This window comes from Manis javanica, chromosome 2, assembly GCF_040802235.1.
Source record: "Manis javanica isolate MJ-LG chromosome 2, MJ_LKY, whole genome shotgun sequence".
NCBI classification, from domain to species: domain Eukaryota; kingdom Metazoa; phylum Chordata; class Mammalia; order Pholidota; family Manidae; genus Manis; species Manis javanica.
The window spans coordinates 202,081,199-202,102,717 of NC_133157.1; the positions used below are offsets into that span (position 1 = coordinate 202,081,199).

The window sequence follows — 21,519 nt, forward strand, 5'->3', positions numbered from 1 at the left end:
CTTAACATTTGCAAGCCGTATTTTTAAACCAATAACAGTCTAACTACTCCCTCAAGGCCTCCTTTATGTTGAAGATTAGCACATAATTAAATTGGGAGCGTATTCCCACTCTGGAGGTAAATTCATGGCTTACACAAATTGAACTACTTATTATTCACCTTCAGTAACAGGTGTTACATAGGCACCTGTGCCCTGATCTGTGTCCACAGTAAATGGGGACTTTATCCGTGAGTCTTTTGGTGAGAAATCAGCCATTTTCAGCATTTATCAAGTGACCTGGAGCCAATATAGGTTTGGAAGAACATTCACTGGACAATTGGGAAACAGAAGCAGTGGTCCTCGTTTTACCATGCTTGACCTCTGTGATTCAAGGAAACTTAAAGGGACTCGCTTAATGACCTCTTTGGCTTTACTTTCCTCATTCAATAAATGCTCTCTCTTAGATATGCATTCTTAGTGCGTGCATGGTCACTAAAAAATGCTTGGTCAGCGTCCCTCATTTATAAAGTTATGAAATGCCGCCCTCTTGTGTTTTCTCAGGTTCATCTATCTTACAAATTTTTTTTAACTCTTCATTTTAAATTGATTAACATTGATGAAAAATTCTCAATTTTACAATTGATCTGTTATCAACTCCCATTGGGCCAAATAGTCCTGATACTTGGTTTAAAAAAAATGCCCCTTCAAAATGCCAATCCCATTTCATTACGTGGTTGTCCTTTCATTTGGAATGTTGAAGCCACTCAGTGGAACTATCCTGTTAGAGCCCGTATGTCACTTGGGGACCCCTTGTCCTAGGGGAATTGTGGAAAACATGGTCCAAACACAAATTCTAGTGTCTGGCAGCATTTAAGGACTCTACAATGTTATCCATGGTTCAGTTCCCTCAGTGTGAATCGTATTTTTAAAATAAATGCTTTAATAGAAATATAACACATACAGAGAATAATGCACAAACTTTGATTGTCCATATCAGTTAATTACCGAAAAATGAAACCGACTCTATAACCAACACTTGAGTCAGGAAAAGGAGCATTACCAGGGCCCCAAAGTCCATATAGTACTTACCTAAAAATGTATGCACCTCTCTATTTAAGAGCAGTGCATTTTGCTGCATGCAAATTACACCTCAATAATTTATTCCAGCTTTTCTAGTTGTTCTCAATGCTAGAGCCAGCCCAAAATAACCTTCCTTTTATGTTAACACCTTATGTAACTATAGTACGATGATCAAAACTAGAAATTAAGAATTGGTACCATACCATTAACTAAAACTCAGGCCTTATTCTAATTTCTCCACTTTTCAACTATGTCCTTTTTCTGTCCTAGGATCCTATCCATGATCCCCCACTATTTGTTGTTATTTCTCCTTCATACACTCCAGTCTATTAGTTCTGTATCAGAATCCATTCTGCATCAGTGAAAGCAGAACTTTCCACCCCTTTTCTTTCCAATCAAATCTGGAATTTCATGTTTAACAGCTTCTGTGGAGATTGGGCCCTAGGTTTCTATTATTTCACTAAGGTCTTCTCCTTAAGCTCTGCTTTGTCCCCATAACATAACCCACTGTCACTGAGGAAATGTTCTATTTCAGGTCTCATTGCTTTATCAAGGAGTAGAAGGGATCAAAGACAACTGTGTACAGATTTCCTAATATGTATTGCTCTTTCTGTTGCACCTCAGGGCTGCTTTGAATATAATAAGAGTTATAATACACTATGATATGACATTTGACGTGGACATAAATTAGAAGAAGAAAAAGATCCAATTTTCCTTTGAACACTTACCCAATTTATATTATGTTATCCTAGTTCTCATAACACTATAAATTGAAGAACACCATTATGCCTATGTATTAGAAAATGGGACTGGAGCTCAAGGCATAACATTATTTTCCCAAGGTCACATGCAGTTATTAAGTAGTAGAGCAGGAATTCAAAATGGGTCACCTGATGGATGAGCCCATACGCATTACTCCCACTGCCAGGGCAGTGCCCAGCTTGGAGCCACCATAATGTATGTGCCAAGGGGTAGCATCAGAGGGGCAAGTCCTCTGCTTTAACAAGTAAGGACAGAATATTTAATTGCAGAAGTTGAGAAGGTTTTATCTGAATGAGCTTATTAAAAACATGGTGAACATAGTACAAATTCTCTTGACTTTTTGTAGTGATGATTTAGTTGTTGGAAGTATTGGGCAAAGGATAATTTTGTGTGGAAAATAAACCCATGAATATTTGAGAGCTAATTTCAGAAAAAAAAGTACTGATACATTTGGTGATAGTATTACATGGTTTACAAAACATGTTTTGGAGTCAGAGACCTCTAGGCTCAAATATTTGCCCAACTATAGTTTTTGTAAGAGCCTGTCTAGTCGGCTGGCTCACTTGCTGCTCTCCAGTGGGAGAATCTTGTGGAAACAGTTTGGAGTCTCCTATAGTTTGTTTTTACAAGGAAGCCTGTCTCAATGCTTACAAAACATCACTGAAATGCATCTCTTGGAGGGTCTGCTCCAAACATGCTACTGCTCACGAGGGACTGGGCCCCATAGGCCTTTGCACCTGATTTCACGTCATTCACAGCATCTTTCGAACTCTATCCGTACCCAGGAGAATCGTAAGGTTGTTGAGGGACTGGGGTTGACACTTGATTCAAAAGTTTGACACATCTTTGGTATAGACAGTGTTTGTTCTCAGAATCATTTCTTTCCAGATGGTTCACACTTGAGACCCCACTAACTGACCCAGCTTTATGGAGATTCTTGGGAAGGAGAAGACCTGGAGGTTATCTAGTCAGGGAGAAAAGGAAAACGATTCAACTCTGAAGGAATTTTGAACCTCCTTTTGGCAAGTAACCTACATTTTTCCAGGCTTGCTGCCCAAACATAGATTCACTCTGCCCCTTGCAGGTGTCTACATGACGCGGCAGGAGTCATTTCATGGTAGAAGTGTGGGCTGCAGAAGACCTGGCTTGCTCTCAGAATAGATAGTTTGAGGTTGGGGAGGACACTCACTCTTCATGTTTCCTCAACTCTCCCCTTTGCAACTAATTCCTCTTCCCTGGAATTTTAATTTCTACTCCTGGAGCAGAGAACATGTTTAAATGCTTTCAAAGTCAGAAAAGACTCATACACAAATAAAATAAAAATTAAAGAGCTTTGCAAAAATTATAAAATCAAGTCAAAATAATGATAGAGAATATTAACAGTAGAGAGAAATGGAAAAGAGGGAATTTTGTATTATCTGTTTCTCACCACTCACAGAAAACTTTGCTTTATACCTTGGTAATATTCTTGCAGACCTTCTTTTTGTATGTAAGACACAATTTGTTTTGCTGTTGTGATTATCCTTGTCACTTAAACTTCACATATAGTCATGATCATTCATTAGGATAATTCCTGCAAGTATAAGTACTGTATTTCCTGAGTCACATGTTTTGAAAGGCCTCTCATTCAGAACCAGTTTTCATACATATTCCCAGTCTTGAGTCTTCTCTGTAACGTTCACATGTAACCCGGGTGTATTTTGGGACTCACACACTGTTGTTCGAATTTAATTGATAATATCCTTTCACTGAGGAATTATTTGCTAAAAGATGTTGCCCAGTTGTTCCTCTGAAGAACAGCAGAATATGCCATGCCAAAATATGCCACTTTGATATGAAGATTATTTTAAGCTGAAGGCAATTGAGAAGAAGAAACAAGAAAAACTCTCTGCCTTCTCCCATTTTAAAAGCAGAACAAAAATTTATAAAGGTTCCTCCTTATCCCCAACCCTCTTTTCCAGGAAGGACAGAAGTTAATCACCAGAGACAACTCTAGACCCTTATCAACCTAAAGATGGCACTGTGGGAATCTACATAAAAAACCTCACTGAAACTAGCTCTTTTCTACCATTAGTTTCCCCATGTATTTGCCTTCCCACAATTTGCTGCCACTAAAAGCTCAAAGTCCTTTTCCTTTGTCTTGCCATTTCTCTAAAAATTTATTGTTCATTTGTTCAGATGCTATATAAGCCCAAGTGCTAACCACCCCTTTGAGCTACTCATCACTGGGCACTTGCACTCCCATGTGTATGCACAATGCACATGTTAATAAATTTCTCATGTGTTTCTCTTAATCTGCATTTTTGTTAGTTTCACTTACAGAGCCGCAGCTGGAGAACCAAGATAGGTAGAGGAAAAAGATTCTTTCTTCCCACAGGCCTTCAAATACAAACATTTCTATCCACCTGCTATATGATTAAAATGAACTCAAGGGACTATTTTGATAAATCTTAAATATAAATATTGTTAACTGACGTTCATGGGTGCAAGTGCTTAGAAGTATAACCAGGAAGTACAGAGGCGTTAGCTTTTTGTGGGCTGAAATAGGACCAATGGGTAGAGGGAAACAGGCGGCTTATCTTCCAGAAGATATCTCTAAAAGATAACATTGCAGCAAAAAAAAGTTACGAGACAGGAGAGGTGATTGGTTTGCATATTCGTACTCACCAAATTTCTCATGAGATATCCAACACCTTAGAACCTTGAGGTGTAACTCAGATTTTACTTCCTTAGTGGAGTCTTCTGTAGCTGTCAGGGTGCAGAGGAGCAGAACCATTAGGAGATGTACACAACTGTAAGAGCTAGTGTAAATCTGGGGAGGGGAAATCCCGGAGCAAAATGCCTTTGAAACCAAAATCAGTCAAAGGGAGAAATAAAGTTTAAAACCTGTTTATTGCTTACAAGCAGTCGTCCCATCTCTCTCTCTCTCCTGCTGCTGCAGAAGCTAGCAAATACTCCCACAACCTCTTCAGTCCAGATAAGCCCTCATTTGCCCATTTAATTACCCATCGATACAGAGATGAACTACTTCTCTCCACCCCTTGGAAACACCTGTTGATATGGAGATGTACTAAAGCCAGGCAAGAGATTCTGGAAATACTGCAGGCAAGAGATTCTGGAAATACTGCAATTTTACCTACAGCTAGTTAAAAAGTTTTGTAACACTGTTGTCTGGACAGAGTGCACCAATCTGCACACCCATTATAAGTGTATAAGAGCACTTGTTTCCCTACAGTTTTGCCAATAGAATATTGCACACCAAAATTATTACTTTTGCCACCCTGATAAGTAAGAAATGGTGTTTCCCCTTTTCACTTGAATTTAATTATTAGTGAGGTTGAATATCTTTTTATAATCATGAGGAATATTTTATATCTTTTTAACGGTTTGTGTTCTGCTTTATGTGTTTTGCCCATTTATGAATAGGGTTTTGGTCCTTTTTTATTTGCTGTTTAAGAGTTCTTTATATATTAGTAATATTAGTTCTTTATCTGCAATATATGCTGCAAATACCTTCTTCCATATTATAATTTGTCTTTTGACTTTGCTTATAGAGTCTTGTGCCATGCACAGCTTCTTTTGAAGAATTTTTTATTAAATAGCTTTCCAATAGTCCCAACACAATTTTGGCCCCAGTAATTGGATATGCCAACTTTATTGTACATTACATTTCCATACACATTTGTAGTTTGCTTCGATTCTATTCCACTGATCTAGGTGTCTGTTCATGAACTAGCACAGCACTCTTGCACTTTTAACAGCTTTCTTATATATTGGACTATTTCCGATACAGATTTCTGCCTCCCCTGCCCCTTAGTGGCTCTTCTTGTTCACTGTTTCCCTGGCTAGTCTGGCATGTTTATTTTTTCATGTGACTTTTAATATTAACTGATCTCATTTTTAAGATAAACACTTTTTGGTATTTTTTGCAGAGGCTTTATTAAATATTTTTAAAATTAACTTATGGAAAACTAAAATCTTTATGATGTTGAGTCATTTTATTCAAAAACAAGAGGGGTCTGTTCGTTTGTTTAAGTTCATGAGTCTCTCAGGGGTCTCTTAACATTCATCTTCCTCATAAATTTTCCAAATTTTATGTTGAGTTTATTTCTGAGTATTTTATGTTTTTTTTTGCTATTATAAATAGGATTCACTCTTCCATTTTTGTGTATGTGAATGTACTGCTTTTTTATACTAATTTTATATTTTGCTACCTTTCTACCTTTAAAAGTATATGTATTTTAATATTGATTCGCTAGATCCAGTTTTCAGTTTTTTAAGTATTAGACTTTTCTTTTCTAAAAGTTCCCCTTTTCTTCCAAATCTGCTTAGCTCTTTTTATAATCTCTCTCTCTTATTCATATTATCAATTCCATCTTTCATAGTTTTAAGCATTTTAAGCATAACTTACTGTAAGTCCAGGGAAAGGGAATACCGGAGCAAAATGCCTCTAAAACCAAAATCATTCAAAGGGAGAGATAAAGTTTAAAACCCGTTTATTGGTTATAAACTGCAGTCCAGGCCTGTATCTTTCCTGCTCCAGCAGAAGCCAACCAGCCCTCCCCTCACTTCTCAGGTTCAGATAAGCCCTCCAGTTGCCCAGGTAATTACCCATTGATACGGAGATGAACCTTTCTCCACCCCTGAGGAACGCCTATTGATATGCAGATGCACTAAAACCATACTTTTCTCCACCCCTGAGGAATGCCTGTTGCACTAAAGCCAGGCGAGATATTCTGGAAATATTACAACTTTACCCACACTGTGTGCTTATTAACTTCACTATCTAAAATCCTTGCAGATCTAATTCTATTATACATTTTTTAATTTCTGCTGGCTGTTGCTCATGGTCTTTTATTTCCTTATGTGCTTTGTGATTATTTTTTGGACCATGTTTTCCTTAGCACTCTGTCTGTGGAATTATTTGAAGCCTATGAATAAAGTGAGTTTCCCCAGAGTGGACCCAGTTTGCTTTTGCTGGAGAAAATATCAAGATGCAACCAATTCAAAATAATCCTTAGCCTTGAGGCTTTTTAATTCATATTGATAGTGTGAATTGAGGCCACAAACCTGGATTAGGGCTATTTTAATGCTGCAGTTTCTCAGGGAAAGATTTTACCATTTCTAAGGTAAAAAAAAAAACTTTATTGTCTGTTTCTGCGAGTGGGTTTACTTCTGAATCTCCCTTTCATTGATGGTGTAGCCATTTAGGTTCCTGGCTGTAGGTTGGTGTCTCCTAAAAGAATTTGCCCTTGGGGGCCTCTATCCTTAAGCTTGAGAGGCTGACAAAACAGAAGATCAGTCTCCAGGCCTTGGCAGATGCCCCAGGACAAAAGCATGCTTAAGTGCTTGCTCACCTTTAGATTCCTGCCTTTTATTAATTTTTGGCTTCTAGGGATTTTTTTTTTTTTTTTACTTTCTTACTAGCTTAAAGGATATTTTTAAAACTTTTATTTTAAATGTGTTATATAGTTTTTTGGTTCTTTTCAATGGAAAAGTTGTTAAGAGTACCCAGGGAGGCTGTCCCATTCCCATGAGACTCAGAGGTCTAAGGTGATTTTTAAAACATCAAATACATTTTAAATTCATTAAAATGATGATATAGATACCAATTTATAAACATGGAAAGATGTTGGTGTGATGGTCAGTGGGAAGACACAGTTACAAAATTGTAAAAGGTATGCATCCATCATAAAATACTGAGAGATCCTTATGTACAGAGAAAATAGTTTTAAACACTATACCTATTAACAGTGGCTTTCTCAAGGAGGTTGAACTTTAGGTGATTCTTTTTTTCTTTTATTTCTTCTTCTATAGTTTTCCATGTGTAACTCTTGGGGGAAAATCTCAGGGCAAAATACCTCTAAAACCGAAATAAGTCAAAGGGAGAAATGAAGTGGGAGAAACCCGTTTATTTCTTATAAGCAGTCATCCTGCGTCTCTCCAGACATGACTGCAGAATAAGAGAGACTCCACCCCACCTCTCTGGTCCAGATAAGCCCTGGCTCACCCTTGTATTTACCTACTGATGTGAAGATGAACCACTTCTCTCCACCTCTTGGGAAACACCGATTGATACAGAGATGCACTAAAGCCAGGCGAGAGATCCTGGAAATACTGCAATTTTACCCATACCATGAGGAACATGAATTATTTGGCTAAATATATTTAAAAAAATATTTTAGAAGTCATATAAATCTGAACTGAATTATTTCAATACTAAGCAGGAATAGTGTTAGTTTTTTTCAAAACCATTTGAGTATATTTTACCACCTGTCAACTTTGACTTAGAGTCTCTCTCTCTCTCTCTCTCTCACACACACACACACACACACACACTGTTTTCTGGGCAAAATCACTTGGATGTAGATTTCTACCTTCCACAGTACTACTGTGGCTTCTAGTTTTCCCTCAAATGAGTCTGTCAGTAGGAATTGCTCAGATAAGGGTGGTTCTTCTTTCACTGGAGTCTTTCAAAAGTTTGAGATGATGTCTTCTCTGAAAGCAGAAAATAAAGGAGGTAATCTCCCAAATGCTTTCCAGCAGTTGATTCTATTATTTTGTATGAGTGTCCATGGTTGGAATGATTTCTCATTTTTTCCCCCACTACCTCATTTAACTAACTCCAGATGAAGAATCTTGCAGCTTTCAATTTATTTAGAGTCTATGTTGTTAATGGGTCCTTCTAGAATTGATTAGAAAAGTATATAGGCAGAAGTTCAGTATAAAAATCAGTAGACCATGAGCTTTGAGGACAGTATAACAGACCCTTTTCTGGGCAGATATGCAAGAAAATGCCACTCCAACAAGACCAACTGTGTGTAAAAGCAGCTGCTGTAAAACAATGAAAAAATTTGGGAAAACAAAAAGAATACACTTGAGACTCCAGGAAAATTCCACTTGCATGCATCATAAAAATTGGAAAAGAAGGGAAGACTGTGTAAGGCCATCTAAGTCAATTGTTTTCCTTCAGATAGCCCCACAAACTTGGTGATGACCAACAGTTATTTTAGTTGTGAAGTTCAAATGTATAAACTATATTCACAATTGTAAAGGGAACTACTTTCTGAGACATATTTCAGGTTTATCAGAATTTCACACCCTCGCCAACCGAATTTGTGCCTCAGCTAGATGTGGTTAAGTACTAAACAAAACTACTAAAAGTTCTTAGGTTGTTACAAATGAATATAAATTGCATCTCAGGAATAAACGAACCATGCTACATGTACTTATTTGAGAGATCAGATGGGTACATTTATTTTGATCATTGATTGGAAACCTCTTAAATGAAAATGCATTTTTTTCCTGGGTAGTGAGAAAATATTTTGAAATCTTGTTCCATTCTCTCATCACAGGCCATCACAAATTACTTTATTATCACAAGTGCTGACAGATCAGACTTGGCAAGTTCACTTCACAGGAGGTTTGGAATGAACTGAAGGTTTGTTAGCATTTCTCCCCCAGTATAAGGCTGAGTCCCTGTGCTGGACACCTCCTCTAGGCAAGGAATATATGTAACCCTTGATAGTCCTGGATCCTTCTCTGGGTTTCTGAATGGAAGTGTTTTGTGGTGTTTGAGAATGAAGCAAATTGATTATGCTGCAAGTTGAACCCATTCAGAAGAGGTAGTGCTTTCTAGGAATCTGCCGTGGCATACCAAGATACCTTTTTCTTATTTAATTTCATCATACCTCCATTTAGGTTTGTAAATGGATGACACTGTGAGCACTTTCTATAACCACAGGTTTGTGGTGAGGATCAAGTATGACAGTTTATTTCGGGAAGCTTTGAAAGGAAAATGGCTATGCCATAAAACTCTTTTTCTTCTTGTCACCCTCTGGTTTTCAGATCAGGGAAGCAAATGAGAAAGACAGATCTGGACGCTTGGGTGATCCTCCCTAGGATTAAATTCAACCATATCATTCTGTGTTTAGAACTTCCCTTCTCACATAGGGTAAAATGAGTCTTTGCCTACAGGTTTTTCACGATCTGGACCCTGCTACTGCTCTGATCTCATCCCTCAACTGCCCCATCTTGTTCACCTCTCTCCTGTCTCACAGGCCTCCTTGCAGCTCCTACACCGTCAGAGACTTTGCGTTTTTGGTTCTTTCTGCCCTTCCTTCATTTACTTCTGTGGCTGGCTCCCTGCCTTCCCTCCATCTCTTCTCACATGCCCTCTCCTGGGCTCCTCTCTACCTCGCCATCTGAAAGAGCAAACATTGTCCATTTCCACGGTCTTGTCTTACCAATGACTTTCTACCACTTACCAATGACATTGTTATACATTTATTAGTTTATGTGTTTTCTGTCTTCTCCCCTCCCCCCCACCATGAGTCAGTTCCAAGAAGTAGGATCTTCTTTTCTTTACTGTGTGTCCCCAATACCTAGAATATCACCTGGAAGTACATAGGTGATGAGTAAGTATTTACTGATTGAATGACTGTGTAAATAAGTGGATGTCTCCTGAGGCTTCTGTCCCCTGCCTTTCTAGCCAGCAGATGCTACACATATGCATTTAGGTGAATGACTTAAAAATGATGGTAGCCATGTGAGAAGAACAGAGGAGGCATAACTGATTGATTTCATTCAAGTCAATGTAGTAAACACTTAACTACACCCCACTTATGAGAAAGGCCCTATTTTGGAGTTGATATGACCACATCTGCTTCTCTGAAGAAGCCTTGTAATTGATAGTTTCTACATGGGAAGAACCAAAGTAGAGAGACTTCCTCAGACAGCTGGGATCACTCTTCTGATTCCTGCTGAAATAATTTAAGTTGACAAGCCTTTGTTGAATCCCTATTCCAAGCCAGGCACTAGGCTGCTGCTGATCCCACTGGTGCATTTCATAATGGCATTGATCTGTCAGGTTTAAATAATGGCAAATATAATACTCAGGAGAAAGGATGTGTGCAGCCAGACAACATAAGAGTATATAGACTTTTGCAGAGCTGTACTAACCCGAGTGCTTCTGGAAGTGCAAATATTAAAGCTATTAAAATTTTGTTAGAGTTGTATATTCACACTGCTCATCCATGTGCACCTTTGATTGAGACAAGAAAAAAGTACATATTATCCAGTTACTCAAAAAAGTATGTTTTCCTCACTATGTCTGAACATTTAGGAATCATTTTTGTGCAAGTATTTACAGAGCTTATTTCTGGCATATTTTATCTGTGTAATTTCATAACAGTACATTGTAAGTGCACATACACATATTAAGACTTCATTACACAAAGGATGAAATAAAAAGGGTGGAGGTGACAAAGTAGTATCTGGCACTGTTAATACTGGCTAACAGTGAGAACTTACTGAGTGCCTGACCCTCTTTTAAGAGCTGTAATGGATTAATTAGATGGGATCAATTAATTCATCTAATAGTCACAATATACCCATGTGGTACTTTTACTGTCCCCATTTTATAAATTAGGAAACAGGAACAAAGAAGTTCAGTAAATTTCCAAGGTTAGCAGTGGTGACAGAACCCTCTGCCAGAATCCCTGTTCTTTTATGTCACTCTATTATATTGCCTCCCAGGAAGCACACATTTACCTGGGCAGGTAAGAAAGAAACATTAAATATCAACGAGAGTTGACAGCAATAGAAGAGCTCTCTCAAAGTAATAATTTTTTCTCAAAAATAGACAGTAATTACAGTAAGTGTTCAAAGGAGTGAAGGGCAAATTTTGCCTGGGTTTGCCAAAAGTCAGAATGGCTCCCTCATCACAACACAAGGCTAGAAGCAAGAAATAAGGGAGCTATTGTTTCAAAAATTTTGAAGGAAAGTAATTTCTAAGCTAGAATTCTATGCATAGCCAATCAGTAATGAAATTTGAAGGCAAATACATACAAAATCTAGAAAATGTATCTCCTGCTCCTTCCTGCGCCTATCTTAGGATACAACTAAAGGGTATCCTTCAAAACAAGGAATTAAATTGAAAATAAGATACCCAGCACAGGAGAGAAATAGAACCCCCAGCGTTCTAACTGTGCTTCAGGTATAACGGGCAGCCATTTAGACTGAAGTAGCATCATTCAGGAGACAAGCCACTGAGAGCTGGAGGAGGAGGAATGTTTAAAATTTTTCTTCTCCTGATGTAAGTGACCTCATGGAAGACTGTACTGAGATGTTATTGGAAGTAGTTGGAAAGATTAGCAAAAAACAAAAAGAAAATGAAGCAAATGAAAAAGTAAGGTAATTATTAACCTCAAGAAATACTAAAAGTAGAAAAGAAAATAATCATACATTATGATGCCTCTATATGAATAATATTTGCCGAGCATATGAATGGGAACAGTGATTGTAGATTTATCCAAAAAGTATGATCTAATCATATTGGAAAAATGGAAGAAGAAGGGGATGGTAGCCTAAAAGAACTATATCCTCTTCTACCATATGGAAAATATATAAATGATGCTTAAAATTGATTTATGAATACATAGCACTACATGCATTTTATTGAGAAATATGGAGATTTGAACAATGTCAGAAACTGCTAAGAGTTAAAAGTGGTTACTTGTGAGGAAGGCAATATTGTTTAAACAAGCTTTTAGTATTATTTGAAATATTAAATTACATGTTTGAATTTCTTCAATAAAATTATAATTAATAAATTTAAATTGACTGTATGAGTTTCCCAAAACGTTTGGTATACAAAAGACTCTCAAAAAAGGTTCTTCTTGTGGTATTATTAATATTGAAAAGAGTCTTGGCTAATTTTCAGATGCTACTGAATCTGGTAATATCTGCCAATGACTCTTTTGGGGGTTTTGGACAGGAGATTTAATTCACTGGACCTTAATGTTTTTTTGTTTGTTTGTAAAGTGAAGGGGTTAGCACATATATATATATATATAAACTCTTAGGCTTGCTCCAGCCCTATTATGCTGTGAATAGAGCCTTTTATGCAGCTGGCATACACTGACAGGCTGCTGTCACACATGAAAAACTTGGCTGCTTTTAAAGGACTGACTTTGATCTGGGCCATGGAGCTGAGGAGATGAGGAATGTCTTAATCACTGATTCAAGAACAGGAAAGGTGAGTGGGAGAAGGGGGTTTGGGGTGGGGGAATGGATGGATCAAGCTGGACAAAGGACAGAATAAGACAATCTGATTTTAACCTCTGGAAAAATTCTTACCTTGCAGAACTGATCTATTAAAATAGGTGATGTCCTTGAATGGACTTTGTAAGTGAAAATCCTGTACTAGGAGGTATCTCTAGTATTGTTCTGAAAGGGGTCAGTGCCCTCTGCTGGGAGAAGATCTGGCCTGGGAGTTGAGATATTTGGATTCTAGTGTTGATTTGCTATTAATCTTCTTGGTAAGACTGGACGAGCTCTCTCATTTCCTTTATCTCAGCTTTAGGATTGGTAAAATAAAGACTGACACAGCTGCGGTTCTTCAGGTAGCAGAAATCAGGTTTGGCAAAAATAGGATAACTTGCAGAACTGAGACAAAAACTTCACGAAGGACAGGAACCCAAGATGTTCCGGGGCTCTGGGCTGAGGTTCAAATGATTGAACAAGATGGCATAGGTAGAGCCTAGTGGAAGGGATATCAGTAGCCACTCTCGAGCAGGACCACGAGGCCTCAGCTAATGTAGGGTTCTTAGTCCATTCCACTTGTGTTGCTGTAACAAAATACCATAGACTGGGTGGCTTACAAAAAACAGATGTTTATTTCTCACATTTCTGGACGCTGAAAGTCAGAGCTCAGGGTGCCAGCACGGGCTGGTAGCGTCCTCTTCTGCATCCCAGAACTTCTCATTGTGATGGGGGGAGGGTTCAGGTATCTCCTTAGGGCATCTTTTATGAGAGCACTGATTCCATTTGTGAAGGTTCCATCCTCATGAGTTGAGCACCTCTCAAAGGCCCCAGTTCCTAATACCATCACTTCTGGGGTTAGGATTTTAACCTATGAATTTGGGGGAGACCGTAGCACAAGGTTTAATTCATCCATTGCTGGATCAAAGGGAGATCTGGGCTAGTGGTCTCAGAAGGGGATGGTGGAGAGGACAGTCGGGGTTGTGGGGAAGGAGCTATTTACCAGTTGGCGTGGCAGTTTTTCAATATTTTCCCCACCAGCATTATTATCAGCTGGTGCCTGCCTACTGGCTGAGTATGTACCCTCTGTTACCAAAAGGAGGAGGAGTGGATGTTGGGCTGAGGAGAATGATAGCTGGCTGTTAGAGAAGGGTTGGAGTAGAATTGCAAATAACTCATGAAGCTGGAACTATGGCTTGCTACAGAGTGTGATGAAGAAACGTGTTATGGTATTTTTGGTTCTCACAATGATGTGGAGATGGGGAAGGTGCTACTGGAATTTGGTAATGGAGTCAGGCATAATAATGTTCTACAACATCTGGGGCAGTCGTGCTGCCCTACTCAAATGCCAATAGTGCATCTGTTAAGACACATTGCTGAGAATTTTCTGGAAGGGGCTGCTTAGGGGAGTACAGCCATATGCAATAGGCAGAAGAGGGACAGTTCTGGTTTGGATTTATTATTATTGGATTTATTCTTATTATTTATTATGTATTATGGATTAGGTCCGTAAGTACATCTGTCATTCAATTCTCATGACTGTCCCCTGATATACAATTAATGGCCCCCTTGTACACAAGGAGTTAGGCTCAGAGAGGCACCAATGTGACACAAGCAAGGGGCAGAGTCCCTTCTATTTAAGTTTTAGTTCAAAGTCTACCTGCAAGATTTCAGGGGATTGAGAGGAGAGGGGTGACAGGGTATGTTTGTCCTTCGAGAGTCCTTTGAGAGAAACAAGATCACAGTCATGTCACAAACTCAGGATGGAGGCAGTTAATGTGGGAAGCTCAAATTACTGGCTATCTTTGAAAAGGCCCCAGATATTCACATGTCCATTCAGATACAATTTTTCTTAGATTAAGAGGGTAAATCATTAATGGGGTCTTCTCTTGTTTCTATGATTCAGTCCGTAGTACTGTGCCAGACTCTGAGGGCTGACCTTAAGATAAATGTTGAATAAACACCCCCTTGATAGGGCTGGAAATTCACATACAACTGCAACTTAATAGAAAACTGATTGCAACCAGCTATTCTGATTTAACATTAAGGGAAGTTTACTTACATTGAAAGTGAAATGCAAGAAATCAAAAGTTAGAGACGAAGGAAGGGTGAGTTAGAAATTTCAAAAGTAACATTTGATGCCATTACAAAATCAATGGACATTATTGTATAAGATTTTTATTGAACAAATATGCTTCTCTGCTGTATATGGGTTTTTTATATTTCATATGCACACATTAAGCACTTAAAAATCAGGAAATTCTTCATTTTCAATTTTCTATACTTTCATAATAAATACTTTTCCTCCCCTTTTGCTTAAAACTGTGCTAACATACCACTCCTGCCCTAAGGGAATTATAAGAAAAGCTAAGTTTATACTAGTCATCTACATCTTGGTCAAAATGAAAGATGTTAAGTAGATTTTATTAGTGAAAAGGGGAACAGTATGAAGGGAGTAGGTACTTGCATTGCGGGTAGTGGGGCGAAGAAGAAAGGAGATCCATCTAAAGTTGAGAGTTGTTTCCAGGAATAAATACTGCATTTCAGGCGTTCTTGTCCCTGCCTGTCAGTCTAGGGTGGAGAGTAGCTTTCCAGTTCCCGCCCTTTCCCAAACCCCAGGTGCAGACACCAGGTGGCGCTCGCACACTTGCCTTATTTGCATCTGGAGCGTTTGTACTAAACGCCTGTTTCCTAAATAGTTGCGAGGGCTGCCTGACCCCAGAGAATTGAGTTCAGTGAGGACGGTTTGGAAAGGGATCGCTGGACTCAGGGCTGCGGTGGGCGCCGGAGCGAGCCCTTTCCACTCCAATAGCACAGCGGGTGAGGAAGTTCAGGATGCACACACCACGCATGTTCGGGGAAAGCAGAGGAAGTGGCTAACAGCGGTTGGGATGGTTAGGTTGGGATGGTTAGGGTGGAAAGACCCCCTTGAAAGGTTTCAAACGTCACAGCCCCTCTTGCTGTGTTCTCAGCTGGGCACGAGAATCGTTCTGGCGCTTGTAAGAGTACCGCTTGTGCTTGCTCTTCTCTCCCATCACCAGCCTTTATTGGTGGTGAAATACTCACTTCAGTCCTTCAAGACGAGAAAGTATTTTCTCATAAAAATGAGTTTTTGCTAACTTCTCAGTTTCTATACCACCCTCCCCAACATTTGTGCACACACGGCAGGCTGGACTGTAAAGAACGCCGGGGGAGGGAGGGTTGTTTGCACTGTTCAGAAGTGGGTAAAGATGTTGACTTTCTAAGGGCCCAGAGGGTGACATCGCAGGGCTGTCCCTAAAGACGGGGCGCGGGCTCTGGAGCGCCCCGTATGCTTCAAAGTCTCAGGGTAGACTACCTTTTGGAGGGTGGCCTGCATGCATCAGAATCACCAGAGTGATAAACACAGAGTCCCTGGCCTCTGCCACACCTATTGGAAGGGAACCTGCTGCTTATGAAGTCCCAGCACAGGCCACTACTGACCTTTGAAACCTACAAGCATGTCCGTTTCTACACCTCCAGATGATTCTCCTGCCCATTAAAGTTTGAGCTTCGCTACTTTGTTGTTTTATAGCCCTTGTTCGGAATTGTTCGCAAAAGGAAGGGAGAGAAATGGAAAGAGGGTACCCCTTACTGGGGGATACAGGTCGCCCAGCGTAGGTTCCTTGACGCAGGAAGGCAAGGCTGGTCTTGGGAATGGAGAAGTGGGCAAAGAGTATTTGAGTACGGGAGAGCTCTCGACAGCGCAGAGACCGGGGGGCCGGGTGCCTAAGCCCCATACTAGCCTCGGTAGGGGTGCAGGGGCAAAAGCAGCTCTTTCCCGGCGCCCGACATCCAGCTCTGGAGCGCACCTGCGGCGGCGGCCAGGTCTGGGGTTGGGAGGCGGGGGCGCCGTGGGCGTTGCGGCGCGGACTCCAGCGAGCATCCCTGTGGGGCGGGGATGGGGAGAGGGGGAGGAGATAAAGTGGGGGGCGTTTGGGACTTAGGCTTGCCTCCCACCTCACCAACCTCCGCCCCCGCAGCCACCTTCCGCTCTGTAATTGGCCGCCGGCTGGCCTCCCAGTCCTCTTATCTGATCCTGGGCGCCTAGCAGCGGAGAGCGCTGGAGAGGAGGAGGCAGCTCCGGGCGGCCGGGAGTGGGAGCCGGAGAGGGAACAGTAGAAGGAGCACGCGTTGGGGAGGAAGAGGGAGAGGGAGAGGCCAATTAGACGGCGGGAAGCGAGCGAGACCACCGCGCCGCCCAGAACCAACTCACTGCGGAACTCGGATCCTCCCTAGGCACTGAGAGGTCTCCAAACTAGGCTGAACTTTGCTCTGCACAGGTCAGTTCCCATCTTTCTCTGCTCTTCTCCGGGCCGGTTTGAAAAGTCTCTTAATGAAAAAAGAAACGTGGAGAAGACGAGCCACCTGCAGATACAATACAATTCCATAAACTTTCTCCACGCGCGCGCCCAGGATGGTCCTGGACCTTTGGGATGGGAAAGGAACGTGCACCCGGATGCCTCCTCGCGGGAGTCGCTGGCAGGGAGATTGGAGGCTCTGCGGAAAGGAATGCAAAGCCAGTGAGGACGCCTTGTGCTGTTCCCGGGAGTTTTTCCCTGTGCTTGGGTGCTGTGAGCGCGCGGAGGGAGGAAGCGGGTTTGGCTTGAGGCACGGGCGACTCCAGCATTTCCCAGAAGGGGCTTAGTCAAGGAGACAGTCTGGTTAGAAAGGGGCTTGGGGATTTGTCTTGGAGGGCTGTATGTAAATAGAAAGCACGCCGTTTTTATTTAGACTATAATGTCACTTAGGAGAGCACTCCATGGAGATCATGGGGGACAAAACTCACGCAGCCACCCCTTGGTACCGCCACAAATTACCGCTGGGGTCCAGGCGCTAGTCCCAAAGAGGAGAACCAGACAGCGCATTGACGGAGGGTGTTGGCGGTAGCCACTTTTCCAGGTCTCAGCGTCAAGAAACCCTGATGCTTGGTGCGTTTTTCTTTGGTTTGCGCCCAGGAGGTTGTGGCTTTGAGGTGCACCACCAAGCTGTGGAGTTGGAGGCTCCTCTGTCCCTCAACTGCTCCCATTTATTCCTCTGGACCCTTCCCGGCGTCAAGGCTATTTAGTCTGCAGCGCCTGGGCGGAGATGCATTCAGCCGAGCTGGGCTCTGGGGGGCAGTGCTCATAGGCAAGACAGGGTTAGGGCCGGGCCAAGAGGAGCCGGCTGGGGCCACTGGAATGTCCTCAGTGCTAGGCGAAGAAGTGGACGCCACCTGCAAGTCCAGGTCTACAGGCACTCGGTTTTGCAGCTGGGTTCTCGGGTCCGCTGTAAGATGCATGTCCTGTGGCAGTGAGCTTCAGCGTTGACCGGGAGTCGACCCTTTCTCTTAGGTACAGACGTTGGATTTATCCTTAGGAAAAGTGCCCAAATGGAGCGTGTGTAAAGCGCTCACAGGGGCCTGGATTTCCCCCTGAAAATTGCTTCTGGAGCTGCTGCTGAGAGTCCCATTCCCTCTGCAAGTTTTGCAGAGGCTGATGCTGGCCGTAGCTGAAGGGGGCGGTAGGGGGCAGGAACAAAGAAATATAGGGAAGAAACTTTGGTGGCTCTGTGGGGAGCAGAAGTGAAAATGAGTTTTCCTAAAACTCCCCTGTTAAAGGATCTGGGGCTCCTCATCCACAAAGGGCCAAGGGGGCCACTTGCTAGTCCCCGCATGCGATAGAGAGGCCCAACTCAAACCCAGCAAATGTGCTCAGTGTGGTCGCGGTGAGAACTGGTGTTCTGTTTCTGACAAGGTGGCCCAGTTCTGCATACAGGGAGCTCACTAGTAAATTTAGAATGAGTGAGTGAATAAGTGAATGAATAGCATTTGGGTTTTTGGTTGTTCCAAAAGAACAATTTGGATGAATTTCCTCTGAACTGGGCCCAGTGGCTTGGTTACTCTAAGAAGACTTCTGGATAGCTTTTTTTTAAACAGCTTTATTGAGATATATATAATTCATATACCTCAGAAGTGTACATTTCAATGGCTTTTAGTGTAGTTGCAGAGCTGTGCAACCACAATCAATTTTTGAACATTTGTTTTCACTCCCCAAAGAAATTCCATGCCTATTAGCAGTAATTCCCCAGTCTTCCTGACCTCCCTTCCACCATCCCTCCCGCACCCTGGCAAGCACTAATCTACTTTCTGTTGACATTTCATATAAATGGAAGCATACAATATGTGTGTGGTCCTTCATGACTGACTTCCTTCACATAGCAAAATGTTTTCCAGGTTTATGCATGATGTACAGGATACTCTCTCCCTAAGCACCGACATCTCCTCCTGCTGCTTGGGGAGCCCTGAGCCAGGGTAGACCTGAACCTCCACTGAAGCCCTGACCTCCTGGGGGTCCTTTTGAAGGGACAAGAGCCACACTGGTGAGGCCTCTCAGTAATTCCCTGGGTAGAATTGGTTGGAACCCATCAGAATTCCTGGAGCAGTTTTGGGTGGGTCCCAGGCTGTAGGATTGATGGGAGGAGCCCTTTGGCTCCTATTCTGCTGCTAACGGTCCAGCTGAGGAGTTCAGAGAACTCGTGGAGCCTTTCACGCAGTCCTTGTTCTCAGAATGAGCCAGGGCCGGCCCTGAGAATGGGCTGAGCGAACTGGTGTGATCTGAGGAGCACTGGACAAGCTGCAGCCCCCCAAAGGTTCCCTTTGGTGCTTCAGTACATCCTGGTGCCCCATGGTAAAGCAAAGATCTGTTGCCTGTTTTAAGCTGACAAGTCTTTGTGATTGTGTGACTCTGAAGCCACATTTGCTGTCATTATTATCCAAACTCAGCCAAGTGACTGCTGTTTTCCTGGCCTGTTGGGTGTAACCCAAGATTCCTTTAAAGAGCAAGGGCCTTCCTGAATTGCCGCAGGCTGAGGTGTTTGAGCCCCACAGAGCTAACAAAGTATCTGGATTTATGACAGTTTGTAGAGAACAAGGTCATTGGTAAATAAGACACTAAATGGTCCTTGAGGGAACACAGAGGAGGGAGATAAGGGGAGGGGAGAAGAGGAAAGTTTAAATGAAAAAATGACAAAAACAAACTTCCTCCTTGGCAGATTTGCCCCTTAGGCTGGATATCAGCAAAACCATCTCCTCTTGCTTCTTCTGTAACTAGAAAGTGGCAGGGGTCCAGTTACTCTTTAATACACAGTAAGCCCTGAGTGAGACCCAACTTCATCCTGCCCCGGTGGGGGTGACGTGTGTGTTTGTGTTAGAAGTGTTGGCATTTTTCTTTTTTTTCTTTTAGTACCTATAGGGTACCTGCCCTTCTCTCTTTCAGAAAGGCATTTAAACCTCTCAAATAATTGCGGAAGTAAATATTATTCTTCTTTTAGAGATGAGATCCCTGGGCTTCAGGGATCTAAATTACCTTGCCTGGGGTTACAAAACCAGCAAGTGACAGCTACATGATTAAGAAAAGTCTGTATGAAATTTGAACCCAGATCTCACTGGACAGGTTCTTTGATGGAGTAGGGGGTAGGTGTGTGTGACCGGACATGGAAGATGTTAACTGAGGCCATATAATCTAGTTGCTCAAACAGGGGGTGGAAGGCATGCAGATATGGGAGAAATCTAAACTGGCTTGTCTGTGCCCCTGTCCATGTTTCTTGGCCTTTCTGGGCTTCAGTTTTCACATCTAGAAAACAGGGATAACAGCAGCCACCCTATAGAGTTGTATTAAGGTATAGGAGGATCTAATGCAGAACCTAGGAGAGAAAGATGGTTACTGTGGTCTCCTGCTTCTCCTTCCCTTTTTCTTTCTTCTTCCCACTCTTCTCTCTTTCTCTCTATTTTTTGAGAGGATTGTGACTGGAAAATCTATAGGAAGTTTTGAGAGCTGAGTGACTATTTAAGTCAAGTGAGGGCTTAGAGCCTAGACTCCCCATTTCTTCAAGGTAATTTTTTATCAGTGCTCGACCCTGACATCTGTCCCTAACTTTGACTTTTAGGGAGAGGCGCTTAGCCTCTTTCCTCCCATAAATACCTGGGTTGCTTATGAAAATTGATCCAGAGGGAGGCTGAGCTTTGCGGAGCTCATGCAAGTGTCTTAGGAGGTGTCTGTAACTAGGGTCTGTCGGGTGAGATTTCATTGGACAAAGGCCACTGGTTTGCTTTCTGTCTGGTATTATAAAGAGGAGCACACTAGACTTGACATCTAAAAATGATATTCTACTGCAGGTTTCGTGCTTCTGTTCTTCCTCTACTTCCCAGTCCTGCCTCCTGCTATTACTGAAACTGTGCTAAACATTCAAAATACAGTGGTGAATAATACATTCTGGTAGGTGGAAATACAAATAGCCAATTACAATGCAGTGTTAAGTGCTAGGGAATGGAATATTAAGATTACTACTATAGGAACCGCAGAAGGAGCATCTGACCCAGAGTTGGAAGATCAGGCAAGTCTTCATAAAGGATGGAGTGTCTGGGCTGAGATGAGCAGCTACCTTTATAGTGCTTAATAGATAGACAGTTTAGTTAAAAACAACCTCCCATTTCTTTGACCAAAGAGCTACGTCAGTCCATAAAAGAAAAAAAAAATCAAGAAAAAAAACCAAGCCAAGTGATGGATCATGCCATTATGATCTCTCCTTTGGCCTATAGATTAGAGGCATGTTGTTTAATTTCCAAATAACTTGAATTTGTAAAGATATTTTATTATT

General features: G+C 41.7%; 1 protein-coding gene across 4 annotated transcripts in view; it reads left to right on the top strand.

Moving 5' to 3' along the window:
* Positions 1–16,975: 16,975 nt before the first annotated feature.
* COL14A1 (collagen type XIV alpha 1 chain) overlaps positions 16,976–21,519 on the top strand; it is a 225,284-nt gene continuing 220,740 nt past the window's right edge. For 3 of the 4 annotated variants that reach the window (XM_073230025.1, XM_073230022.1, XM_073230024.1), the window contains exon 1: positions 16,979–17,165. The gene's annotated coding sequence lies outside the window, so the exon portion shown is untranslated. Of the gene's footprint in view, positions 17,166–21,519 lie in introns of all 4 variants that reach the window. The other variant, XM_073230026.1, reaches the window with a different exon arrangement.